Consider the following 16,824-nt stretch of genomic DNA (forward strand, 5'->3'; position numbering starts at 1 on the left):
CGTTCACCTGTGGGATGTTCCAAATAAGTGTTTGATGAGCATTCCTCAACTTTCTCAGTCTTTTTTGCCACTTGTGCCAGCTTTTTTCAAACATATTGCAGCCATCAAGTTCCGAATGAGCTAATATTTGCAAAAAATAACAAAGTTTTCCAGTTCGAACGTTAAGTATCTTGTCTTTGCAGTCTATTCAATTGAATGTAGGTTGAAAAGGATTTGCAAATCATTGTATTTTGTTTTTATTTACGATTTACACAACGTGCCAAGTTCACTGGTTTTGGGTTTTGTACATCGCTACATGTAAAACGCCGTGGGCGGGATTTAAAGCTTACAACACATTGGGAAGTTAGCACCCTCTAGGCTGGTTGCAAACATTCCCTTTTTAGGAGGAGAGTAATAGCTAAAAGAAAAGTTATTGCGGCGTGACGTAATGCCAGTTTTGTATGACTCGGCGGAAACCAGCAAAATGGTAGTCTGATTTATACACGCTGAAAACAAACAAACCCTGAACTCCGAGGCGGGCAACAAAAGCATCCATTATGTCTTCAGTTAAGCACATAATCGTTTAAAAAAACTAATTTGTCCCGGCCTATAAGGACAAAATGTCCTGCTTTGTCTCAATCAAAGAAATTACCAGCAGACAGCTAACAAAAACGATGCTGGTAATTAGTCCCCTAATTGTTTCTTCGTTTGAACGCTCCCTACTCACTCTCCTTTTGTTTGCTGCTGCCAGCCCCCGGACTCTGCAGAACGGCGTCTTCAGCCCCGAGCCCGGCTGGTGGTCCACTTAAGTTCATTTATCTGCCTTTTTGAAAGCCAGTCCTGTGATCTTCCTGTGATCCCGTTAGTGAACTTGATGACTCTTCAGGTCCAGGTCACGGTCACCCTGCCCTCCACGTCTGCCGGGCTTTTATCCCGCTCGTTCCGGCTGGTCCGACTCTCATATTCAGACTTTGTCATGATCATCTCCATGGAAGGCGCTGGGCTTCGGACTTGAAGGGAAACTGCACTTTTCGAATTTTGCCCATCATTCGCAATCTTTACAGGAGGCAAGAACACACGTAATTTCATATTATGTACGTTCTAAATAGTGAAAAACTGATAGCACCAGGCGGCTACCAAAACAGAAAATATAGAGTCATCTATTTTGCCTATTAAGCGCTCTAAAAAATACCCCAAAACCGCCAACAATACTCCATTATTGTCACCTGCATAGTAATCAAGCTATAGCAACATTGTTATGATAGGAGCTAACACCGAGGAACTACTTTTCTGGACGCTGCCACAAAAAGACGTGTTTAATGCCCTCCTCCTTTGTCTCGTTTTGTCCACTAAATGTTATATGCTGTGCGTGAATACACAACTTTGGGAATTTTGCCCATCATTTGCAATCCTAACACACGTTTTTTCATATTCTGTACGTTCTAAATAGTGAAAAACTGATAGCACCAGGCGGCTAACCTACTCAGTGGCCTAGTGGTTAGAGAGTCCGCCCTAAGATCCGTAGGTTGTGAGTTCAAACCCCGGCCGAGTCATCCCAAAGACTATAAAAATGGGACCCATTACCTCCCTGCTTGGCACTCAGCATCAAGGGTTGGAATTGGGGGTTAAATCACCAAAAATGATTCCCGGGTGTGGCCACCGCTGCTGCTCATTTCTCCCATCACCTCCCAGGGGGTCAAATGCAGAGAATAATTTTGCCACACCTAGTGTGTGTGTGACAATCATTGGTACTTTAACTTTTTTAACAAAACAGAAGACAGGTCATCTATTCCGTTTGTTTACATGTATAAACTTTCTCCCACGTTGCCACAGAAAGACGTGTTTTATGCCCCTCCTTCTTTGTTACGTTTTGTCCACCAAATGTTTTATGCTGTGCGTGAATACTCAACTTTGGGAATTTTGCCCATCATTTGCAATCCTTACGAGAGGCAAGAACACACGTCTTTTCATATTTTGTACGTTCTAAATAGTGAAAAACTGCTAGCACCAGGCGGCTACCAAAGCAGAAAATAGGGAGTCATCTATTCCGCCTATTAAGCGCTTTAAAAAAAACATCCAAAAAACCGCCAACAATACTCCATTAAATGCTGTCGCCTGCATATTAATCAAGCTATTGCGATATTGTTATGTTAGGAGCTAACACCGAGAAACTACTTTTCTGGACGTTGCCACAGAAAGACTTGTTTTATTGCCCTCCTTCTTTGTCTCGTTTTGTGCACCAAATGTTTTATGCTGTGCGTTAATACACAACTTTGGGAAATCTGTCCATCATTTGCAATCCTTACGAGAGGCAAGAACACACGTCTTTTCATATTCTGTACGTTCTAAATAGTGAAAAACTGATAGCACCAGGCGGCTAACCTACTCAGTGGCCTAGTGATTAGAGTGTCCGCCCTGAGATCGGTAGGCTGTGAGTTCAAACCCCGGCCGAGTTATACCAAAGACTATAAAAATGGGACACATTACCTCCCTGCTTGGCACTCAGCATTAAGGGTTGGAATTGGGGGTTAAATCACCAAAAATGATTACCGGGTGTGGCCACCGCTGCTGCTCATTGCTCCCCTCCCAGGGGGTCAAATGCAGGGAATAATTTTGCCACACCTAATGTGTGTGTGACAATCATTGGTACTTTAACTTTTTTAAGAAAACAGAAAATAGGGAGTCATCTATTCCGTTTGTTTACATGTATAACTTTCTCTGACGTTGCCACAGAAAGACGTGTTTCATGCCCCTCTTTCTTTGTCTCATTTTGTGCACCAAATGTTTTATGCTGTGCGTGAATACACAACTTTGGGAATTTTGCCCATCATTTGTAGTCCTTACGAGCGGCAAGAACACATGTCTTTTCATATTCTGTACGTTCTTAATAGTGAAAAACTGCTAGCACCAGGCGGCTAACAAAGCAGAAAATAGGGAGTTATTTATTCCGCCTATTAAGCGCTGTAAAAAAACACCCCAAAACCGCCAACAATACTCCATTAAATGCTGTCGCCTGCATATTAATCAAGCTATTGCGATATTGTTATGATAGGAGCTAACACCGAGAAACTACTTTTCTGGACGCTGCCACAAAAAGACGTGTTTTATGCCCCTCCTCCTTTGTCTTGTTTTGTCCACCAAATGTTTCATGCTGTGCGTGAATACACAACTTTGGGAATTTTGCCCATCATTTGCAATCCTTACGAGCGGCAAGAACACACGTTTTTTCATATTCTGTACGTTCTAAATAATGAAAAACTGATAGCACCAGGCGGCTAACCTACTCAGTGGCCTAGTGGTTGGAGTGTCCGCCCTGAGATCGGTAGGTTGTGAGTTCAAACCCTGGCCGAGTCATACCAAAGACTATAAAAATGGGACCCATTACCTCCCTGCTTGGCACTCAGCATCAAGGGTTCGAATTGGGGGTTAAATCACCAAAAATGATTCCCAGGTGGGGCCACCGCCGCTGCTCATTTCTCCCCTCACCTCCCAGGGGGTCAAATGCAGAGAATAATTTCGCCACACTTATTGTGTGTGACAATCATTGGTACTTTAACTTTTGTAACAAAACAGAAAATAGGGAGTCATCTATTCCGTTTGTTTACATGTATAACTTTCTCCGGCAATGTCACAGAAAGACGTGTTTTATGCTCCTCATTCTTTGTCTCATTTTGTGCACCAAATGTTTTATGCTGTGCGTGAATACACAACTTTGGGATTTTTGCCCATCATTTGCAGTCCTTACGAGCGGCAAGAACCCATGTCTTTTCATATTCTGTACGTTCTTAATAGTGAAAAACTGCTAGCACCAGGCGGCTAACAAAGCAGAAAATAGGGAGTCATTTATTTCGCCTATTAAGCGCTGTAGAAAAACACCCCAAAACCGCCAACAATACTCCATTAAATGCTGTCACCTGAATAGTAATCAAGCTATAGCAACATTGTTATGATAGGAGCTAACACCGAGGAACTACTTTTCTGGACGCTGCCACAAAAAGACGTGTTTTATGCCCCTCCTCCTTTGTCTCGTTTTGTCCACCAAATGTTTTATGCTGTGCGTGAATACACAACTTTGGGAATTTTGCCCATCATTTGCAATCCTTACAAGCGGCAAGAACACACGTTTTTCCATATTCTGTACGTTCTAAATAGTGAAAAACTGATAGCACCAGGCGGCTAACCTACTCAGTGGCCTAGTGGTTGGAGTGTCCGCCCTGAGATCGGTAGGTTGTGAGTTCAAACCCTGGCCGAGTCATACCAAAGACTATAAAAATGGGACCCATTACCTACCTCAGCATCAAGGGTTGAAATTGGGGGTTAAATCACCAAAAATGATTCCCGGGTGGGGCCACCGCTGCTGCTCATTGCTTCCCTCACCTCCCAGGGGGTCAAATTTCGCCACACTTAATGTGTGTGTGTGTGTGTGACAATCATTTGTACTTTAACTTTTGTAACAAAACAGAAAATAGGGAGTCATCTATTCTGTTTGTTTACATGTATAACTTTCTCCGACAATGTCACGGAAAGACGTGTTTTATGCCCCTCATTCTTTGTCTCATTTTGTGCACCAAATGTTTTATGCTGTGCATGAATACACAACTTTGGGATTTTTGCCCATCATTTGTAGTCCTTACGAGCGGCAAGAACACACGACTTTTCATATTCTGTACGTTCTTAATAGTGAAAAACTGCTAGCACCAGGCGGCTAACAAAGCAGAAAATAGGGAGTCATTTATTCCACCTATTAAGCGCTGTAAAAAAACACCCCAAAACCGCCAACAATACTCCATAAATGATGTCACCTGCATAGTATACAAGCTATAGCGAGATGTTATGATAGGAGCTAACACCGAGGAACTACTTTTCTGGACGCTGTCACAAAAAGACGTGTTTTATGCCCCTCCTCCTTTGTCTCGTTTTGTCCACCAAATGTTTTATGCTGTGCGTGAATACACAACTTTGGGAATTTTGCCCATCATTTGCAATCCTTACGAGCGGCAAGAACACATGTTTTTTCATATTATGTACATTCTAAATAGTGAAAAACTGATAGCACCTGGCGGCTAACCTACTCAGTGGCCTAGTGGTTTGAGTGTCCGCCCTGAGATCGGTAGGTCGTGAGTTCAAACCCCGGCCGAGTCATACCCAACACTATAAAAATGGGACCTATTACCTCCCTGAGCATCAAGGGTTGGAGATGGGGGTTAAATCACCAAAAATTATTCCCGGGTGGGGCCACCGCTGCTGCTCATTGCTCCCCTCACCTCCCAGGGGGTCAAATGCAGAGAATAATTTTGCCACACTTAGTGTGTATGTGACAATCATTGGTACTTTAACTTTTTTAACAAAACAGAAGACAGGTCATCTATTCCGTTTGTTTACATGTATAACTTTCTCCCACGTTGCCACAGAAAGACGTGTTTTATGCTCCTCCTTCTTTGTCTCGTTTTGTCCACCAAATGTTTTATGGTGTGCGTGAATACACAACTTTGGGAATTTTGCCCATCATTTGCAATCCTTACGAGAGGCAAGAACACACGTCTTTTCATATTTTGTACGTTCTAAATAGTGAAAAACTGCTAGCACCAGGCGGCTAACAAAGCAGAAAATAGGGAGTTATTTATTCCGCCTATTAAGCGCTGTAAAAAACATCCAAAACCGCTAACAATACTCCATTAAATGCTGTCACCTGCATAGTAACCAAGCTATAGCGACATTGTTATGATAGGAGCTAACACAGAGAAACTACTTTTCTGGATCTGCCACAGAAATACGTGTTTTATGCCCCTCCTCCTTTGTCTCGTTTTGTCCACCAAATGTTTTATGCTGTGCGTGAATACACAACTTTGGGAATTTTGCCCATCATTTGCAATCCTTCCGAGCGCCAAGAACACATGTATTTTCATATTCTGTACGTTCTAAATAGTGAAAAACTGATAGCACCAGGCGGCTAGCCTACTCAGTGGCCTAGTGGTTAGAGTGTCCGCCCTGAGATCGGTAGGTCGTGAGTTCAAACCCCGGCCGAGTCATACCAAAGACTATAACAATGGGACCCATTACCTCCCTCAGCATCAAGGGTTGGAATTGGGGGTAACATCACCAAAAATGATTCCCGGGTGGGGTCCCCGCTGCTGCTCATTACTCCCCTCACCTCCCAGGCGGTCAAATGCAGAGAAAAATGTTGCCACACTTAGTGCGTATGTGACAATCATTGGTACTTTAACTTTTTTAAGAAAACAGAAAATAGGGAGTCATAGGGTGTCATCTATTCCGTTTGTTTACATGTATAACTTTCTCCGACGTTGCCACAGAAAGACGTGTTTTATGCTCCTCATTCTATGTCTCATTTTGTGCACCAAATGTTTTATGCTGTGTGTGAATACACACCTTTGGGAATTTTAACCATCATTTGCAGTCCTTACAAGCGGCAAGAACACACTTCTTTTCATATTCTGTACGTTCTAAATAATGAAAAACTGCTAGCACCAGGCGGCTAACAAAGCAGAAAATAGGGAGTCATCTATTCCGCCTATTAACCGCTTTAAAAAAAACATCCAAAAACCGGCAACAATACTTCGTTAAATGTTGTCACCTGCATAGTAATCAAGCTATAGTGACATTGTTATGATAGGAGTTAACACCGAGGAACTACTTTTCTGGAATGGTAACTTAGCGCCTTGCTCACACTGCTCCTCTGCCCACTTGAGAGGTAAGTTAGCTACTGAGCTGAGTTTGTAAAAGTTTTTTGCTAGATTATAAATCAAGTCTCACACGTGTATAGTCGGAGTTTGTGGCCATAAGTCAAGAAGTCGGTCAACTTTGAAATTCTATATGTTACCAACTACAAATCCGGATTGACTAAATAGGTGGCTACTGGCTCTCAACTTAGACCAAGGGTATAGAGCGCCGCCCTAGTGGCTTTTTCAAAAGTATAGGAGGACAAACATGACACAAACCTTCCTAATTGTTAGAAATCCCACTATTTAATAAGTTTGTGTTTATGCTTTACTGATAAGAGCATTTCGGTGGAGTACTAATTTTGGCGGTCCTTGAACTCACCATAGTTGTTTACATGTATAACTTTCTCTGACGTTGCCACAGTAAGACGTGTTGTATGCCCCTCATTCTTTGTCTCATTTTGTGCACCAAATGTTTTATGCTGTGCGTGAATACACAACTTTGGGAATTTTGCCCATCATTTGCAATCCTTACGAGAGGCAAACACATGCGTCTTTTCATATGCTGTACGTTCTAAATAGTGAAAAACTGCTAGGCATGTTTAATATTTTTGGCCACTGTAACATAACACACAGTTTGAACAGTAACACTATGTTTGAATATAGGAAAATAAAATGCTGTACTTTAATCAAGTGATATTTTTGGTGTACCACGAGATGGAGCCCGCATACCACTAGTGTTGCACGTACCACTGTTTAATAAATGTGCCTATTACAACATTACATGCATAGTTGCAGCCTGTATACGAACGTTGGATGTTTTATAGAGCGCCTTATAGGCAGAATAGCTTAATTCCCAATACCTGTATTGTTAGCTGCCTCCTGCTAGCAGTTTTTCCCAAAAAACATACTGGAAAGATAAAAATGTGTGTTCTTGTTTCACGTTGTGGATGATGTGTAAAATTCTCCCCTAAAAATGGAAGTTCCATTTTAAGCATACTGTACATTTTTCGCAAAGTAGGATTTTAGGGTTATTTCCACCAGCACACTGACAGATCACTTTGGGTCATACAGTTCAGATCGATAAATCCGGATCAGGTTTCTGCTGTGGAGTGTAAGTCAGCTAACAGCGTGACACATAATAGCAGTGCAACGCAGTCTAAGCGGCTGTAACAGCAGTTTTTTAATTCCTAAAATGACCTGGAATAAAACCGGAAAACGTCCATGCATGTTCTTTTCAAATTCAAGCCTACACAAGTTTCACACAGCACACGTTCTAGACCTCTCAGCTTGTTCTTGTCTTCCCACTCTTTACATTTTATAGAAACTGAAGTCTGAATTCTTCATCGACCAATCAGCAAAAAGCTCAACTCGGAGACCATTAAAAATGTCAAGCAAAGTCAAGCATAATGGTGCGTTCCATTTGCACCGGGGAGTCGGATTTTCCAATTTTCTATTAGGAAGTGTCCGCTGAAACGCCCTGACGTTGCGTCCGGCTCATCGTCTATGAAAGGCTTGTAGTGGAGCGTCTGTTTTTTTAAAGCATTCTTTGCAGCTTTTTGCCTTTCTCAAAGAAAAATGCCCTATGCTTGCGTTGTCTTAGGGGGTCTGCAAAGTGTGGCTTTCGAGCTCTTTACCGCCGCCCTAGTTTCATAAATTTTTTCCTCAAAAATGTTTTTAAAAATATATATTTGCTGTAATATGGTTTCTGTAGGAGAACAAAAATGACACAAACCTTCTTAATCATTAGAAATCCCACTGTTTACATTAAAGGGGAACATTATCACAATTTCAGAAGGGTTAAAACCATTAAAAATCAGTTCCCAGTGGCTTATTTTATTTTTCGAAGTTTTTTTCAAAATTTTACCCATCACGCAATATCCCTAAAAAAAAAAACCTTCAAAGTGCCTGATTTTAACCATCGTTATATACACCCGTCCATTTTCCTGTGACGTCACATAGTGATGCCAATACAAACAAACATGGCGCATAGAACAGCAAGCTATAGCGACATTAGCTCGGATTCAGACTCGGATTTCAGCGGCTTAAGCGATTCAACAGATTACGCATGTATTGAAACGGATGGTTGTAGTGTGGAGGCAGGTAGCGAAAACGAAATTGAAGAAGAAACTGAAGCTATTGAGCCATATCGGTTTGAACCGTATGCAAGCGAAACCGACGAAAACGACACGACAGCCAGCGACACGGGAGAAAGCGAGGACGAATTCGGCGATCGCCTTCTAACCAACGATTGATATGTGTTTGTTTGGCATTAAAGGAAACTAACAACTATGAACTAGGTTTACAGCATATGAAATACATTTGGCAACAACATGCAGACAGCCCAATTTTCATCAATTAATATATTCTGTAGACATACCCTCATCCGCGCTCTTTTCCTGAAAGCTGATCTGTCCAGTTTTGGAGTTGATGTCAGCAGGCCAGGGAAGCTAGGGTCGATATTCTTCTCTTGATCATCTTCGGTGGCATAAGGGACGGTGTGAGCCAAGACATCCAGGGGGTTTAGCTCGCTCGTCTGCGGGAACAAACTGCCGCCATTGCTTGCCGTGCTACCGAGGTCCTTTGTCCCTGAATTGCTCACACACTCCGGCAGATTCAATGGGGGTCTGGCGGCAGATTTCTTTGACTTTATCGTTGGAAATGCATCTGCTTTGAGTGTCGCAGGATATCCACACATTCTTGCCATCTCTGTCGTAGCATAGCTTTCGTCGGTAAAGTGTGCGGAACAAACGTCCAATTTCTTGCCACTTTCGCATCTTTGGGCCACTGGTGCAACTTGAATCCGTCCCTGTTTGTGTTATACCCCCGCCGACAACACACCGACGAGGCATGATGTCTCCAAGGTACGGCAAACAGTCGGAAAAACGGAAAATAACAGAGCTGATTTGACTCGGTGTTTGACGTGACGTCACCGCTCCGAGAGTGAATAATAAAAAGGCGTTTAATTCGCCAAAATTCACCCATTTAGAGTTCGGAAATCGGTTAAAAAAATATATGGTCTTTTTTCTGCAACATCAAGGTATATATTGATGCTTACATAGGTCTGGTGATAATGTTCCCCTTTAAACATGCTTCACTGATGAGAGTATTTGGCGCGTACCACTTTGTCCTAATTTCGGAAGTTCTTGAACGGACCGTAGTTTGTTTACATGTACAACTTTCCTTGATGCTGCCACAGAAAGACGGGTTTTATGCCACTCCTTCTTTGTCTCATTTTGGCCACCAAACGTTTTATGCTGTGCGTGAATACACAAAGGTGAGCTTTGTTGATGTTACTGACTTGTCGGTCACTGCATGACTGCAAGCTAATCAATGCTAACATGCTATTTATTGAATTGAATTATATTTATATAGCGCTTTTCTCTAGTGACTCATAGTGAAACCCAATATCTAAGTTACATTTAAACCAGTGTGGGTGGCACTGGGAGTAGGCGGGTAAAGTGTCTTGCCCAGGGACACAACGGCAGTGACTAGGATGGCGGAAGCGGGGATCGAACCTGGAACCCTCAAGTTGCTGGCACGGCCACTCTATCAACCGAGCTATACCGCCCCACATACATACAGCTATGTATGCTGGCTGTATGTATGTACATAATGCATCATTACGCCTCGTATTTGAGGTATATTTGAGGTCATTTTATTTGTAGTTTCTTTCAACTTGAACACACACATCTTTACTTTTGGCCATTCTAAGCCAGTCATTTCCAGGAGTTATCACACCCTCTGAGTAGCCTCCGTTTTACTAATGTTTTCCTATGTTGTAAAAATGTGTAGAATAAATATTACATTTTAACTTTTCTGTCAACGAAGATTTGCATCAGCCTGCGACACATAGTCATTTTGATAGTAGGCTAATATAGCTAATATAGACACTTACATCATGTGTTGCATTCATTATAACACTTATATACAGCTTTATATTTTTTGCGGCTCCCGACAGATTTTTTTGGGGTATTTTTGGTCCAATAGGGCTCTTTCAACATTTTGGGTGGCCGAAGCTTCTCTCAGGCTGTTAGAACCGTTCAAAATGCGAAAAGGGTAAACTTTCTTCAGAGTTCCTCAAGAGGTATTCAAGAAGGGCGAAAGAGTGCAAGATTTTACGGAAAACGACGAGAAAAAAGGTAGCTGAGTCGAAGAGCGCACACGTTTGCAGTGATCACTTCGTTAAAGGTTTGTTTGATATACTTTTAACGTTTATTTCCCATTGAAGTTTTATCTTGATATTACTTGTGTTTCTGCAAACACATTTTTGCTCTTCATATTTCATAAACAGTGTTTGTCAGGTTCAAACACTGATGACATCTATTAAACGAGACAAAAAGCAAGGAATTAAACAGAGACAAAATTCAATTTGGCTCAATTTGAGGAGAAACGTCTGGGCTGTAGTCTTCTACAGTCTCCAGCACGCTCTCACGAACAAAGGTTCACATCTCCTCTTTTATTTGGATATTCCCTGTTTACATAACCAGCTGTTTCTAAAGGTATGTAAACAGCCATTGTTTTCGGTCACATTAACACAAAAGAAAAAGATGCATCGGGCTTGGGCTAGTCCTGGATCGAGCTTGGGCAAGTCTTGGATCACAATAGATAAACCCTTCCCGTCACCTCCCAACGTACACAATGGAATTTTACAAGCCTTTGGCTTGGTGCAACATAGACAGCCTCTTGTCTGTTCATTGGGAACTCAGAAAACTGACAGTGTTTGTAATAACGGCGTTACTTTTACTAGTAAAGAGTAATCTATTTACTTTCAGGTCTGTTACAACACCATTCGCGATAGCTTGATGTAACGTGGCTCGCTACTTTTGATGTGGTTTTATTTATGTTAAAAACCAGTTCAATGCAGGAAACATTTTCACTCGTGAAAGCCACAAGCAGCGTCGCACTAAAATTACGTTCATGTCAAATAGGAAGAGGCAACATCACACTGTGACACAGCAGATAACAACATGCACACACGTGCACGATGGGAATAATAAACAACAAATCAAATTAATTGAAGTGACAAACTTGCCCTCCAAACAATACACCGTTTGTTGATAAGAAGATAAGACAGCCATGGAAGCACATTAGTATGGCAGAAACAAAATGATACTATAAATAAATACAAATAAATGTGACAAAGGGGTAGGATTAAATAAGCTCTGCTTCTTCCTACTCCTTTTCGGACGTGCTGTATTGAAACAACTGGAATTGTGTGATGCATTACATTGTATCGTATGCATGTTCGAAATAAACTCAAACTGAACTGAACTGACCATTCAATCTCTCTATTGAGCAGAGGTAACACAATCCGGTGAAAAGAGCTGGCGTCACAGCCGACACACGCAGCCACAGCCCTGTTGAAACCCTCGATGACGTCACTTGGCAACAGGCCCCGCCTTTTAAAAGCACAGACACTCTGTGCTCTATATGAAACGTCTTTGAAGTTTTTTGTTTTTTTTAAGTAACACAATAATTATTTTCGCTATTACTTAATTACAATTATTTAAGAGTTATTCTGACAGTAAGTAGAATGTATTACTTTTTAAAAGTAATTTTCAAAACACTGTTCGTAAAGCACCAACTCGGCGAATCTTGAAAAAAAAAAATGTGTTAAAGAGGAACATTATCACCAGACCTATGTAAGCGTCAATATATACCTTGATGTTGCAGAAAAAAGACCATATATTTTTTTAACCGATTTCCGAACTCTAAACGGGTGAATTTTGGCGAATTAAACGCCTTTCTATTATTCGCTCTCGGAGCGATGACGTCACAACATGACGTCACATCAGGAAGCAATCCGCCATTTTCTCAAACACATTACAAACACCGAGTCAAATCAGCTCTGCTATTTTCCGTTTTTTCGACTGTTTTCCATACCTTGGAGACATCATGCCTCGTCGGTGTGTTGTCGGAGGGTGTAACAACACGAACAGGGACGGATTCAAGTTGCACCAGTGGCCCAAAGATGCGAAAGTGGCAAGAAATTGGACGTTTGTTCCGCACACTTTACCGACGAAAGCTATGCTACGACAGAGATGGCAAGAATGTGTGGATATCCTGCGACACTCAAAGCAGATGCATTTCCAACGATAAAGTCAAAGAAATCTGCCGCCAGACCCCCATTGAATCTGCCGGAGTGTGTGAGCAATTCAGGGACAAAGGACCTCGCTAGCACGGCAAGCAATGGCGGCAGTTTGTTCTCGCAGACGAGCGAGCTAAACCCCCTGGATGTCTTGGCTCACACCGTCCCTTATGCCACCGAAGATGATCAAGAGAAGAATATCGACCCTAGCTTCCCTGGCCTGCTGACATCAACTCCAAAACTGGACAGATCAGCTTTCAGGAAAAGAGAGCGGATGAGGGTATGTCTACAGAATATATTAATTGATGAAAATTGGGCTGTCTGCACTCTCAAAGTGCATGTTGTTGCCAAATGTATCTCATATGCTGTAAACCTAGTTCATAGTTGTTAGTTTCCTTTAATGCCAAACAAACACATACCAATCGTTGGTTAGAAGGCGATCGCCAAATTTGTCCTCGCTTTCTCCCGTGTCGCTGGCTGTCGTGTCGTTTTCGTCGGTTCCGCTTGCATACGGTTCAAACCGATATGGCTCAATAGCTTCAGTTTCTTCTTCAATTTCGTTTTCGCTACCTGCCTCCACACTACAACCATCCGTTTCAATACATGCGTAATCTGTTGAAAATGGACGGGTGTATATAATGATGGTTAAAATCAGGCACTTTGAAGCTTTTTTTAGGGATATTGTGTGATGGGTAAAATTTTGAAAAAAACTTCGAAAAATAAAATAAGCCACTGGGAACTGATTTTTAATGGTTTTAACCCTTCTGAAATTGTGATAATGTTCCCCTTTAAGGTTTTACCAAAGGCAGCAATCATAAATGAATCTTTCAGCACATACACAATGTGGACATCTATAGTCATATTTTGATGAAGACGGAAACTCGTAAACAACCGCCTGCAACAACAACAAGGCAACAAACACGGCTGTAGATGCGAAGTTAAATCATGGAGTGCTACCATACCTAAGTGAAAACGATGCATATTTATCCGGGAGAGTCTTGATACAAATATCCTTGACCCTGCCACACACAAAGAAGTTGTAGACCTCCATGCGTTTCCAAGGTTTCATCTGTTTTGTTGTGTAGAATGACATCTGGCGCACAATAGTTCGCTATTTCTGGAATTGTGACCGACGGATAATCCTTGATATCCATCCATCCATGCGTTTTCTACCACTTGTCCCTTTCAGGGTCGCGGGGGGTGCTGGAGCCTATCTCAGCTGCATTCACTTGACATTTTTTTTTTTTTTTTATAAAGTATAGGAATATATTCCATTGCATAGTTTTCATTTTTTGTATTTGCTTTTAGTGGTAAGATCCAGGCTTCTTGTATACTCAGATAGTTTGCACTCTGTTTGGTGTACAGTAGCCATGTTGGTTTGGTAGCCCACCACTTTGTTTACTTCCGTTCAAAAGTCACATGACTGGATACAACCTATAATATAGGCTTATAGAATGTACGTCATTGGCACTTCAGATTATGTCTATAAATGTTCTCATTTATTCAGGTCATAGTAATAGATCGCAACTGGACTGTTTGGTTTGTCTGAGAAGACGTTTCGCCGCTCATCCAAGTAGGCTTCATCAGTTCATGCTCATAGACTTAGATTGGTTTGATCTAATCATAGACTTAGATTGGTCGGATCTACTCTGAGACTTATTAGTTTTATTTCAGACTAGTTCTGACCAATCTAAGCCTACTTTGACGAGCAGCGAAACCTCTTCTAAGACAAACCAAACAGTCCAGTTGCAATCTATTACTATGACCTGGGTGGTCTGATATAGTCATAGACTTAGATTGGTCTGATCTAGTCATAGACTTAGATTGGTCAGACATACTCTGAAATAAAAGTAATAAGTCTCAGACTAGTTCTGACCAATCTAAGTCTATGACGAGAAGAGGTTTCGCAGCATGGCAATGTAGGTTCATCAGTTCGTGCTCATAGACTTAGATTGGTCTGATCTAGTGATTTAATCATAGACTAAGATTGGTCAGATCAGATCTAGTCTGAGACGTATTACCTTTATTTCAGATGATGTCTGAAATGAAAGTAGTAAGTCTCATACTAGATCTGACCAATCTATGTCTATGACGAGAAGAGGTTTTGCAGCAGGTCAAAGTAGGCTTCATCAGTTCGTGCTCATAAACTTAGATTAGTCTGATCTCGTCATAGACTTAGATTGGTCAGGTCTAGTCTGAGACGTATTACTTTTATTTCAGACTAGATCTAACCAATCTAAGTCTATGACTAGTTCAGACCAATCTAAGTCTATGAGCATGAACTCATGAACCTACTTTGACGAGCGGCGAAACCTCTTCTCGTCATAGACTTATATTGGTCAGATCTCGTATGAGACTTATTACTTTTATTTCAGACAAGATCTGACCAATCTAAGTCTATTACTAAATCAGACCAATCTAAGTCTATGAGCATGAACTCATGAAGCCTACTTCGATGAGCGGTGAAACCTCTTCTAAGACAAACCAAACAGTCCAGTTGCGATCTATTACTATGACCTGGGTGGTCTGATATAGTCATAGACTTAGATTGGTCTGATGTAGTCTGAAATAAAAGTAATAAGTCTCAGACTAGATTTGACCAATCTAAGTCTATTACGAGAAGAGGTTTCACCGCTCGTCAAAGTAGGTTCATCAGTTCGTGCTCATAGACTTAGATTGGTCTGATCTAGTGATTTAGTCATAGACTTAGATTGGTCAGATCTAGTCTGAGACTTATTACTTTTATTTCAGATCTAGTCTGAAATGAAAGTAATAAGTCTCAGACTAGATCTGACCAATCTAAGTCTATGACGAGAAGAGGTTTCGCAGCATGTCAAAGTAGGTTCATCAATTCATGCTCATAGACTTAGATTGGTCTGATCTAGTGATTTAGTCATATACTTTGATTGGTCAGATCTAGTCTGAGACTTATTACTTTTATTTCAGATCTAGTCTGAAATGAAAGTAATAAGTCTCAGACTAGATCTGACCAATCTAAGTCTATGACGAGAAGAGGTTTCGCAGCATTTCAAAGTAGGCTTCATCAGTTCGTGCTCATAGACTTAGATTGGTCTGATCTCGTCATAGACATAGATTGGTCAGGTCTAGTCTGAGACATATTACCTTTATTTCAGACTAGATCTAACCAATCTAAGTCTATGACTAGATCAGACCAATCTAAGTGTATGAGCACGGACTGATGAACCTACTTTGACGAGCGATGAATCCTCTTCTCGTCATAGACTTATATTGGTCAGATCTCGTATGAGACTTATTACTTTTATTTCAGACAAGATCTGACCAATCTAAGTCTATTACTAAATCAGACCAATCTAAGTCTATGAGCATGAACTCATGAAGCCTACTTTGATGAGCGGCGAAACCTCTTCTAAGACAAACCAAACAGTCCAGTTGCGATCTATTACTATGACCTGGGTGGTCTGATATAGTCATAGACTTAGATTGGTCTGATGTAGTCTGAAATAAAAGTAATAAGTCTCAGACTAGATCTGACCAATCTAAGTCTATGACGAGAAGAGGTTTCGCCGCTCGTCAAAGTAGGTTCATCAGTTCGTGCTCATAGATTTAGATTGGTATGATCTAGTGATTTAGTCATAGACTTAGATTGGTCAGATCTAGACTAAGACTTATTACTTTTATTTCAGATCTAATCTGAAATGAAAGTAATAAGTCTCAGACTAGATCTGACCAGTCTAAGTCTATGACAAGAAGAGGTTTCACAGCAGGTCAAAGTAGGCTTCATCAGTCTGTGCTCATAGACTTAGATTGGTCTTATCTAGTGATTTAGTCATATACTTAGATTGGTCAGATCTAGTCTAAGACTTATTACTTTTATTTCAGATCTCGTCTGAAATAAAAGTAATAAGTCTCATACTAGATCTGACCAATCTATGTCTTCGACGAGAAGAGGTTTCGCAGCAGGTCAAAGTAGGCTTCATCAGTTCGTGCTCATAAACGTAGACGAGAAGAGGTTTCGCAGCAGGTCAAAGTAGGCTTCATCAGTTCGTGCTCATAAACGTAGATTAGTCTGATCTTGTCATAGACTTAGATTGGTCA

At 41.2% G+C, this 16,824-nt stretch overlaps 1 protein-coding gene across 1 annotated transcript in view; it reads right to left on the reverse strand.

The window, feature by feature from the left end:
- Positions 1 to 16,824, reverse strand: part of LOC133609492 (cadherin-12-like) — a 364,499-nt gene that overhangs the window by 250,932 nt on the left and 96,743 nt on the right. The gene's annotated exons all lie outside the window — the stretch shown is intronic.

The sequence above is a fragment of the Nerophis lumbriciformis genome, linkage group LG07, assembly GCF_033978685.3.
Source record: "Nerophis lumbriciformis linkage group LG07, RoL_Nlum_v2.1, whole genome shotgun sequence".
In the NCBI taxonomy this organism is placed as follows: Eukaryota; Metazoa; Chordata; class Actinopteri; order Syngnathiformes; family Syngnathidae; genus Nerophis; species Nerophis lumbriciformis.